This window comes from Sinohyriopsis cumingii, unplaced genomic scaffold (genome assembly GCF_028554795.1).
Source record: "Sinohyriopsis cumingii isolate HCF-2022 unplaced genomic scaffold, ASM2855479v2 utg001306l, whole genome shotgun sequence".
Lineage (NCBI taxonomy): Eukaryota > Metazoa > Mollusca > Bivalvia > Unionida > Unionidae > Sinohyriopsis > Sinohyriopsis cumingii.
In genome coordinates this window covers 419,519-431,572 of record NW_028315980.1, presented here as the reverse complement: position 1 = coordinate 431,572, position 12,054 = coordinate 419,519, and the positions used below count along the sequence as shown (strand labels likewise).

General features: G+C 33.2%; 1 long non-coding RNA gene across 1 annotated transcript; it reads left to right on the top strand.

Annotated features, from left to right (window-relative positions):
• Positions 1-1,339: 1,339 nt before the first annotated feature.
• On the top strand, positions 1,340-11,695 carry LOC149772659 (uncharacterized). The gene is made up of 4 exons (XR_016417625.1): positions 1,340-1,433; positions 8,447-8,531; positions 10,065-10,142; positions 11,191-11,695. It is a non-coding gene; the product is annotated as an uncharacterized LOC149772659 (long non-coding RNA).
• The last annotated feature ends 359 nt before the right edge of the window (positions 11,696-12,054 follow it).

Genomic DNA, 12,054 nt, shown 5'->3' with positions numbered 1-12,054 from the left:
GTTTTTTTCTAATATTTCAAGAACAATTTGAACAAATAAATAGAAGGAATTCTTGTATACACGTGTTCAAAGAGATGTAAATCCCAAATTTATGGAATTACTGAGTGTTTGAAGGACAGTAATTTCAATCACAACTGTGTTTGAAAACAAGCTGGCCCAAGCAAAAATGGCGACCATGTTGCTAAAGAAGCTCCCTTTTGATTAAAAAAGTCAGCAGTGTTGGAGACCCACCTGGAGGCAATCAGTTTAGAACTGATAAATCAGTGAATGCAATGGCCAAGTTTTGTGCATTTTTGATATCTTTTATTCTTTCTGTTTTTCAAATCAGTACGGTGGTACAATCAAAGGGTATGGTGTGAGAATACTTTAGTAGTTCATAACCAATCAGCAGCATAACAGGCAGTCATTTGTATAATGTAATGCGCAGGTCAGGGTTATTGTTGCTTACAATTTACTCTTCAAATTATTTATTTATTATTATATAGTACATTTAATATTTACAGGAAAATTTAGTCTCGGGCTCTGCTCCGTTTTGAGAGAGCATGCCACTAGCTTCCCATCCGTCCGTGGTTTTTCCCAGTGGTTTTCCAGGTTCTTCCTCCACCAGATATATTTACTGTTGTGTAGCATGAAAAATGGCCTTAAGCTAATCTTAACAGTGTAAGACATCAACCCTGATATTCATGTTTTGGGGATTTAGGTTTTACTGACTAAATAACGGTATGTGTAGTGAGTTCCAATGTTGACTAACATCAGAACAAGAAGTCAAATTGTCAGGAATATCTCACACTCTTGGCAGCCTGTCTCCACATTTTTCTACAAATTAAAGTAATAAAGTTTATCAGACTTTACTAACTCTGATGTCTTTTTTCTAATTCAAATTCTCACATAAGACATGATTTCAAGTTCGTTGGCCTACATTTCAGTTGGCAGTAATGCAACGGAAGTCAGAAATGCCAAAATTGGTTAAAAGGATGAGAAGTATCTTGAATGAAATGAAGCTATCTAAGCGCTTTCTTAAGTATTAATATATTTTTTTATTCTTTTCATTAGCTAAGTATACTTCAACTTTATCTGATTTCAGCATTCCCAAAATGAAGTACATACTGTACGTACAGCAAGAGTAGTATATGCCTAAATACTGTGTTCTCAACACATTGAACAATTTGTCTCCAAAACATTAGTCAGTTTGATTGTGTAAAATATACAAATTCACTGCTTATCTATAAATCTGCAGTAGCATGGAATAAATTGATACAAGTTGTACTCTTTAGATTAACCAGCCATGCTGTAAGAGTAGACTGTATGACTTAAAATTTGTATGAAGTTGTTCTGGTGGCAAAATTAAATTATTTTTGTATTTTCAGCACTGTACACCTCAATTTTGCTTGAGACGACCTGTCAGAGAAACCACCTGGTGTCACAGCAGATAGGTAAGTACCACACCCAGACAGGAATACAGAGCTGAAACAACAATGACCACAAACCATAGTAGGAGGTATAGCGTGACCACTCTTTTTATTGTATGCATAATGACGCATTAGAATTTTATTTTACATGTATCAGTTAGTTGCTACCATGGGTAAAAAGTTGATTGCATAATCATTGACCTAGTAGTAAACTGAACACCCAGTTGTTTCCAACCTATCAATTTTGGCCATTATTTCTTTTTAATTTTGGTTACGATTATTCACAATGCTACTTTTAACCGATGTGATGATAGAGATTTTGTGATTTAGGGTTTTGTTAGCTTAGCCACCAATGTTTTGTTTTCATTATTTGAAAATATGTTTGAAAATTTCTGAGAACATAAAAGTTATTTTAAGATCTTTTAAAGCCCACATTACCCATCCATTGATAATTGTTAAGTTTGGAAACAATTTATTATCCATTAGTTGTTTTTTTATCTTTAGATTCATTACAAATCAGATACAGAGATGCTTCCAGGGCATCAATCATGCAAAATTTGTATGAATTTCCCAAATATTGATGCACAGGAACTCCAACAATTTAAAGTCACTCATAGGAAAATGTACTCTGCACTGTAAACAGTTTTTATTTAAAGTACTTCGGGTAAGTCACACCAGTAGAGGTATCATCATGTTTTTTGCAACATAAGTCTTTTTTCAGGTAGGCAACTGTTTACATCTGGATTCTTCAACTTGACATCAATGGTTCTTAAACTAGATTTTATTGGCACATTGCGCCCTGTAGCAAGCATTATGTCATAGTATAAGCCATGTAAAAAGGAAGTTTTACAAGTGCATGTTAAAAATACAGCCTACCCAGAAAAAACAAAAAGGCTAATTCCCTGCTTGGTTCATCTTCTTTTGTTCCGCAAATACTGGCCACTGACACTGATGAAGACAATGATTTCTGTTATTATGAAATATATCTGATTACTGGAGCTGGGAAAGTTTTAATGGAGATACTAGTGACTGATTGGTGTTAAATACGCGTCTGATGTACACTCTGAATGGACAAAATAGTTTTTCCAGTTCCCCCCCCCCTTGAGCAGTAAATCAAAATTTAATGTAAAGCAGACATGATACAAAACCTAATTAAATTTCATACAATTCAAAATTAGAGTGCACTTTTCATTTCTTTTCTCAAATAATTTAGCCCTGCTGGATCATGTGCTTCAAAACTATACAGCCTTTAAGGGTTAAGATCTGTTGAATAAATAAAACTAACACATGATAATAAGAAGTACAGTTATTTATTTGGTCAAATCACCTCTGTCGGAGCAAGCAAGCTATGGTATTTATGGACCTAAAACCCTAATACAGCATTAAAGAACAGATAAGAAATCTGTCAGTGTGTGTGTGTGATTTGGATTTTTAATGTAGCTTTAAAAAAAATTGAGTCATATTGCTATGATGCCTGCAGTGTGGCTGTTTATAGTGATGGCCTGCAATTGGGCATCATGCTGCAGACATGTAACATAATGTCCTAGCCAGTCACATTAACCTGCCACCAGGCCAGCCAGTCCTAAAAATAACATCTTAATGTTGAGCGCCAAGTGAGGCAGCTGTTAGTACCATTTTTGCAAGAATTTGGTATGACTCAGCCGAAGTTCTAACCTGCGACCTCCCACATCCGTGGTGATGCTATAACCACTTAAGCCAACCACTGCAGTCTAATCATAGTATTCAGTAAAGCACTAATTTGAGAAAGTGAAACTTTGGCACAGCTTAAGTTTGTTAAAAATTCAGTTTTGGAGCAGAAGTATCAAAAAGATAAAAGATAATACCTTTGAGCACTAGGAAATTGTACTTAACTACCATAAAGAACCATTGTCTGTCTGTATGCTTCTTTAGACATCATACTATGAAAGGAAGGTTCACAGAGAGGAGTTTCAAAACACAAGTTATCTGGCCAAAATAAGGAGTTAATCAATTGGTAATTAAATATTAAGCATAATCATTGTCAGAAATGGAAAATCACATATTCTGAGAGCTACATAAAAAATGGAATATGTGTTATTTTGAAAAATTATCTTTGTTCCTTTAAATATTTATAATTTTAAAAGATGAAGTTCCCTAAAATTATATAATCAATGTACCATTAAAAAATTTGTTGTGAATAATTAGATATTTGATACGTGGAGTAACTTAGTCTTTAAACATGCCACAGTTTGTATGCAACATGTCATTTTCAGTTAAACAGCTTATTTCTTTTTCATTCTTCAGTTACTTTGTTTCAAACAGTGATAAAATTGATATAGTGAAGGTTTCTTTTTTACTACATTTTCAGATGCAAATGTCATCATTGCTTGAATATATGTTATGTATAAAGACTGGCATTCTCAATTTTTTTTTTACCTATGGACTATAATGAATAATTAGTTTTATTGTAGAGAATATAGAATATAATTTTATTTTTTTGTGCATTATCAGATTTGATATGAAGACTTTTAATTTTTATTTGAGATCCCACCAACTTGTTGTGCTTCCTGTTCAGATAGAAGTTACATTATGATGAAGTAAACAATATTTTCCCAAATTTGAATTAAGAATATGCGATTTCATCGTGACTTTAAATTTTAAAAAAGCTGTCAACATTGCGTGAGGTTTTTTTACTTATTGATTATGGAATTTTATATTGTTACAGGAGGCATAATCTTTAATGAGATTTTAAAAATAATTTTGGGTTAAGAATATCAGAGTATTATTATCTTTATTGTTAAGACTCTTTTTCTTCATAATGGGTTTATGATTTTGTTTTCAAGTCCACACTCGTATGCTTTGACTGAATTGTATATTGATTGGGTTTTAACAGCCATTTAACACATTCCATATTATATGGACCATTTTGCAAGAGAGGATAAGGAGGAATCTGGGACTTCCTTATTTTTAATAAACATTTTCTATATTAAAATGAAGTTAATAACAGTAAATTTGTCATATACTAGGTTGGAATTAAGAAGGTATATTAAGATATACTGTTTTTATTAACTTCAAAGAAGAACCAAATTTTAATGCCTTATAGTCTCATGTAGCAAATATAATAATAATAATGAAATAATGAGGACTTTGTATAGCGCCTAATCTTTAGAAGCTCTAAGCGCTTTACAACATTAGACAACACCTATAAGATAAAAAAACATATATAATGATATAATTACAAAACAAACGTTACGAAATTAGAAAACATAACAAACATGCTGAGAATATTTAAGGTAGGAAACATTAGGTCTTTAAGTTTGTTCTTGCAGTCGAAATAAGTGAGTTTTTAGAGCACTCTTGAATGGGATCACTGTGTCTTTGTGTCTGAGTTCAGTGGGCAATTCATAACACGTTGCTGGGTCCTGGTATGCAAAAGAACAATGTCCATATGACTTTGTTTTCATAGTGGCAATAATGATTATATGATTGTCAGAAGAGGAGCGTAAGTATCTTGCTGGTGTGCACATATGGGTGAGGTCGGATAGGTATGTTGGACTATAGTCCGACAGTGAAACATTGCACAGAGAACAAATTTTTTGTTTGATTCTGGATGGAATGGATAGCCAGTGTAGGGTACAGAGCAGTGGGGAGGTGTGCTCTGATCGTGGTACTGTAAGTATGATCCAAGCAGCTGTGTTTTGAAGTTTCTGGAGTAGATACTGAGATGAACCAGGCAGAATTGATTTACAATAGTCCAGTCTTGAAAGTACTAATGAACACACAAGTGTTTTAGTGGCATCAACTGAAAAAATATTTGAGAATGGAGCTGATGCGTCTCAGCTCAAGATATGCGGCCTTGCATATGTTCATGACATATTGGTGCAATGTGAGAGTACTGTCCAAAGTAACACCTAGGTTTCGTACTGATTGTATGAATTTAATTTTGGTGTTGCTGATACTTGTTTGAGGTAAAGGATGTGAATGAGAAAGTCTTTTTGTTGTGATTAGAATGGCCTCAGTTTTATCATCATTCATCTGCAGCTTGTTACATGTCATCCATGATTTCACAACTTAAATGCACCTCTCTACACCTTGGATGATAGCATCAACTTCAGTTGGGTGGCTAGATTTGTATATTTGGGTGTCATCAAAAAACAATTGGTGAGACACTGGATGATGATCTATGACACTTGAGAGCGGCTGAGTGTATACATGTAGAATGAAGAGAACAGGTCCAAGAACAGACCCCTGTGGAACACAATATAGATCAACTGGGCTAGAGTATATTCAATTTGTAGACACAATATGTGTCCTGTTGACCAAATAGGACTTGAGCCACAGTAAGGCTCTATCATGAATGCCAAATACATACTGGAGACGGTGAAGTAATATATCATGGTCTATTATGTCAATTGCGGCAGACAAATCAAGGAGGGTGAGGACTGTAATCTTTCCACTATCCCAAGCAGATAGAATGTCATTAACTACTTTTAGAAGAGTAATTTCAGTTATGTGGCAAGGGCAATAAGCAGATTGTACATTACTGAAAAGACTATTTGAATTCAGATGAGATACAAGCTGGGTTAGAACAACCTCTTCTAAGATTTTTTACATGAATTTGAGATTACAAACTGGCGGTAGTACTTTAAATCGTTATGGTCTAGTGTTGGTTTCTTCAGCAGAGGCTTTTCAATGGCAGTTTTGAAAAATGAATCTTTTGCTTCATCTCAAGTTAATATCAGACATTACTTGTTTTCATTGATATTTGTGTTATGAATCATTCATGCTGTGGGCTAATACAAGATGTAATATTTGTTCTGGCAAACCATAATACCTGCAGAAGGAACAAAAATTGGGACTTGCTATTTCTGTGTTTCCACCTATTGAAATGATAACTTGCTACAATCACTTGAACTTATTTCCCTAGCTACTAGGGAATCTATGTATTTCTGAAGAAACAAAAAAAAATGCCAGAATATGTAACTATATTTTGACTAACCTGACCTTTATTCATCTTCGTTGTGACTTAAACTAGGCTTGAAACAATCATATCTTGCATAAATTCAAATATTTAAAAGCCATTTTCATCCATTAAGCACATCAACTTGACAACAACAAAATATGGTTCACTTATTTTTATGTAGGATAATCAAAGACATCATTTGAAGCCCTTTCGGCTTGACGCATAAATTTTCATTTCATTCTAGGGAGAGTTATTGTTTGCCAGTAATATCCTACACATTATGTTTTGTTAACTTGTAGTAGTGTGAAATTTATAATTTTATTGGTGAACTTAAAGCCTGGTTTGACAAATCTCCAATTAATAACGAAATACAACATTCACCCAGTGAGGCAAATACTAAATTTTTTATTTGACTAGAATAAAGTTTTACTCTACCCGTTATGATACGAATATAAAAATTAACATTAATGACCTGAAATCAGTCAAATAAAGGATTGTTAATGGAATATATTCTATTACCCTTCTGACAACAGTTACATGTAATTAAATTTAGACCAGTCTGCTCACCGTCTTGTAAACATTTATTAGTGCCGAAGAGTGAAAACTTGTACGAGTTTGATAAAAACAAATGGAAAACAAACTTAGTGTAGAATGTATGAACTTTTAATGAATAAAGTGGGCAATGTTCTTGACATTAGAAACAATTATCAGCAGTGTTGCACTTTGAGGGAGGCCTGTGACACCCTCCCATCTCAAACAGCCAATGTCCCCCATATATTGATAATTATAGGGGCCAGAGATACATAAAATACCCCCCCCCCGAAAGCCCAACCAGTATGCGACACTTGGTCAGCACTGACTCTAAATTGATTTTGTCATAGAGTGGTTTGACAATCTCGACACCAGATATTTTTAACTCCCATTTATAAAAGGTTGGATTGTTTAATTTTAAGCCCCAAAAAGGGAAAGACCAAAAAACTTGCCAGTAGCTTCCCATGGATCAGTGGTTCTTGTCAGGTTCTTCCTCACCAATTATACTGGATGCTATGTAATACCTATTGTGTGCTGAAAAATGGCATTAAACCCCACAACAGCAACAACAATGACTTTGATTCATCTGATACTACAGTGATGGCATTCATCATGACATTATTGCAAGCTTGTTGATTTTTAAACCTGTACAATAATGCAATTCTCAAAATGAATAGGAGATAACTTTGCCGAACAGATTATTAAGAAATTCATCTGAACAATGTCAGTCTAAAATATCTCCCATTGCAGTAAACAATATGATTATGCCAGGCTGGATCAGGTCCAGTGTTGGAGGAATGGGGTTGTTCCAAAATTTCCTTCAGGCCCTGACTTCTTTGCAAGGGCACCAAAGCTAAACTGTGTGTGTCTATTCACTCCAAGTGTGCATACTACCTAATAAACATGTGCAAGAATAAAATGATGGTCAAATTTAAAGTGACAAGTGATTGTACATTTGTGTGTGTATGTTTCTTTTCAAGCAGGAGTGGGTGCATGCCAGACACCCACACACACACACACACACCCTTCTGGTTATGTTGATGCAAAGTGTTTATAATGCAAAACTCTGCAAAAACATATTGGACAAAGTACAGTTGTTCACATGCAAGTGATATGGGTTCCATTATTGAGTAGTGAAACAAGTTTGCTAACATTCTCTATGGAAAACTAACTTGCTGTCTTCAAGGCATGTCATGTATTTGCATCAATGCCTATTAATTTGTCTTGCAGTGTTTTACTTATAACTGAATAGTTTATAAACAAATCTTCCTATTTGCATTATTTGTTATTTACAGTAATTTAGTGAAATCATGACAGTTAAATTAGCCTTAATGTTCTAGTGTCTTATATCCATAAATATTGTTGAAGTTTTTCATACCAAAATAGTCTGATTATTCCAATTTTAGCTTGACAAAAGTCTTAGGGTAGTGTATGAAATCTTTTTTTTTTTTATCTTTATTGGCTTTGATTTCATTTTACTGATTATAATCTCATTATAGGTTTCACTGCTAATAAAAGCTATAAGCTTGTTTCAAAAGATCATGTTTTGTCTTTCTTATTACAGATTGTTGTACTGAATAAACTGGAAACTTCCCATGATAATGAAAAGATGAAGTCAATAAAGTGATGCAGATAACTAACCAATTATGGTAAATGCAAATAGATCTAATTATGTTACTAAAATAGGCATGATAATAAATGTAAGACTGAATAAAATGCCAATAGAATCTGGTTGATATAATGTACCTACTCAAAGATACAAAGAGCAGTCAGCAAGGAACAGTGATCTGAATATGGCAGATGCTGTAAACATTAACAAAATATTTGGTATTTATATTAATTTTTTAATCAGCTGGTCTGATTATAATCTTCAAGTATTGGATCAGTTTGTCTGGCCATCCATCTGTTCATCTGCAACTACATTTCATCTTAATCCACTGTGTAGAAATTGAAACTGTATGAAAATGATATACAATATAGTGATTCTTGACCAAACTGTATATAAAAATATACTGAGTTTTATATGGCAAGCGATGAAAGTAATTCTATTTCAGTTTGTAAAGTAATTTATTACTTGTCTTTTCTTCCTTACAGCAATTTTTCAGTTTCATAAATGTTTTATACAATTTTTACGCTCAGCTTGTTACATAATTCCTGTTAGCACAATCACCCCACCCCCACAGGTAAAAATAAGGTTAACAATTGGATTTGCATACATAGATGACATTTTTGGATTGTCCTGCCAGTATCGCAGTGCTTTAAATGTTTAAAATGTTCATCAAATATTACATTGTATCTGTTTTTCAATGGAGCTATCGTGTTTTATAAACACATCTCTTTGTTCTTGTTATTTCTATTCCATCTTATGATTATTTAAATATAAGCAAATGTAAACTTTGTCTAGCTAAGACTTTAATATGAACAATATAATATTTTTAAAAAAATTATATATCTAAAAGTTTTGTAATTAAGCTTTTCTTTTGCATTATATTTTTTCGTATAATGTATGCAATAGTAGATTGCAAATATGCAATTTTTACCTTTTGTAGGCTTCTTTATAACATAATAAATACATGCTGTCCCAATTTTGTTGCGCTTATTTTATCCTTCAGATGTGTTGATTGTATTTCACTGTATGCAAGAAACAATCTTCTTGTTTTATCTTTGCAGCCTGAGTGAGTAAAGAATGTATTATTGAGGGCCGTCCATTTAGTACATGCGCATGGAGGGTGGATGTGGATGTGTCTACTGATGATGTATGTACACATATGAAAGGGGGTGGTGGGGGTGAAACCTCAATAATAATTTGTCTAATACGTAACCTGTTTGTCTGGGTTCAGTCGGCATTTGAATTTTATTGGACACTAGATCAACTTTTTAAAGTTACGCAGCTTATTTCTTTGGTGCAGCAAGACATTCTACAGCGGTGATATATCTGTGTTATTAAACACATTAATATTATTAATCCTTGATCATTTCTGAGTATTAAATATGGGCCATTCTTTAGAATTCTGGGTGTCTGTGCATCAAGCATACGTACACAGGGGTGAGATGTAAAAAAGCATGTGTGTGGGGGGTGTGTCAAGCTTTGCCAGATTTTTGTGTATGTATTAAATGGATGGCCACTTGACAGTTAAAGTGGTATACTATCTAATTTAGTATGTTTCCTTTGTCAATTTTAGGTCCATTGCCCAGCGGATCTTGTGATCTGTGCTCTGACCAGTGAAAGCATGTGAATGTGCTAAAGTCACCCAAATTGTGTTGGTATTTCTCATATGGGTCTCCAGATTTGATTGTGCTTTATAAAGTTTTGAAACATAAGAAAGATGGAAGAGAAGAGATCGAAATTACCACTTTTAACTTGCAAACACTGACATTTGCATATATGATTAGCAGCATATTTTATACCTAGATATTAATGTGAAATTCTATGCTAAATCATAATATTGTAAAATCATCACAATTTTTCAGTTGCTTTAAAATCAACTTAATTTTCAAGAAAAAGTAAGTGAATAATTGATATCATGTATGTGCATTTCTAGCATGTAATATTTTCCTCATTTTATTTTCCCTCACAAAATTCTCTAAAATGTTATACTTGTTAAAATTATTCTCAGTTTAGTTTTTATGACAGTTTGGAAATCATCTATTTCTATGTTTATGTGGTAAAAAATGGAAAATCCTGTCCATCATTCATCTGCTAAACAACCAGAAAAATGAAAACAAAACATGGCGCACTGCATCCACGCAGAGTTTAAAATTTTTAAGGATAACACCAAATCTGTCAAAAAGTATAGATACTTAAATTCAACATATGAAACTTTGAACAACTTCTTTTAAAAAATCACTGAATATATTTTCATAAATTTATCAGAAAGTATCAAGGCATTATGCTGATCCACTCTCCTTATATCACGACTTTTACTCCACATAGAAAAATTGGTAAGCAACTCTCTCACAAACATCTGTGCAACAAAAATTTCACATTAAGCACGAGTGTATTAAGTACTTTATAAATTTTTCAAATGAATTTGATTAATCATCAGATTTGGCCGTCAGTACTCAAAGGGATAATCTTTAAAATGACTTAAAATGGCAGGGATCTTTGCATAATATCTAGCTTTGAGGGACTTCCCATAATAGATTTCAGCATAATAAAAGTTTGCTTGTAAGAATGATGTCATCCATTTATAAAAGTGGTTGATGACATTTCCCTGTTAGTGTGTCTGTTTTATTCTGTAGTAAAATCCACATGAGATGGAACAAATTACAGAATTATCACATGAATTATTTCTTACTTTTTTGCAGAACCTCTCTTGAGAAGATCCTAGATACTTTGACAAGTGAACAGTGCTGCAGTAACCAGTTTCCAAGAAGGAAATAACTGTGAACAATATAGACAGAAAAGAACATCATACATGATTTCATACAGATGTTCACCTGAAATAAGCTTTGCAGTCCTCGCTGATTGACATGTGTAAAAAATACTACAATTTAATTCATTTGAGCATTAATATATAATGAGATCAAAACAAAGCATCATCACATTGTTACATCTTAAATGTTGCCAGCATGACAGTCTCGTTGGAGCATCGGTGGTTATTCTATTGGTTATTTGCAGCATAATTGACGATAGAAGCCAAATGATCATTTGGAGTAATAACTACCCATTGTGTATTTAATGATTCTATAAGCTTAAGCTCATAAGCTTCTAATGAGATAATATTGGACGTGATTACAGCAGATTGTACACCATTTTAAATGTTTTGAGACATCAGCTATCATTCTTCAATAAATGTTTCATTTTGAGAAAGTTAAGTCTCTATTGTGCTTTTGTCTCACTTGCTCATACTATTGAAAATAACATGATTAATTGTTATTGTGCATTAGCTGAAAGATGAGAAAAAAATTCTGTAATGGAACAACATCCAGCTTTCTGTTACCATTTTTTAAAATTTTTTTGTTCCACCTTAAGCCAGACATTCATTAAAGTTCAGCTTGTATGCTTCTCTGATTCAGAAAGAAATGTTTCTGTGAGAATCACACAGAATTTACCTCTCTCCTAGTGTCTGCTATTAAAGGGCATGGTGATTTTTATTATATTTTTGTCAGCAATATAAAGTTTTAATTCAATACATAATTCCCCCAAAGTGTTTCTCAGAGGTTTTAGAA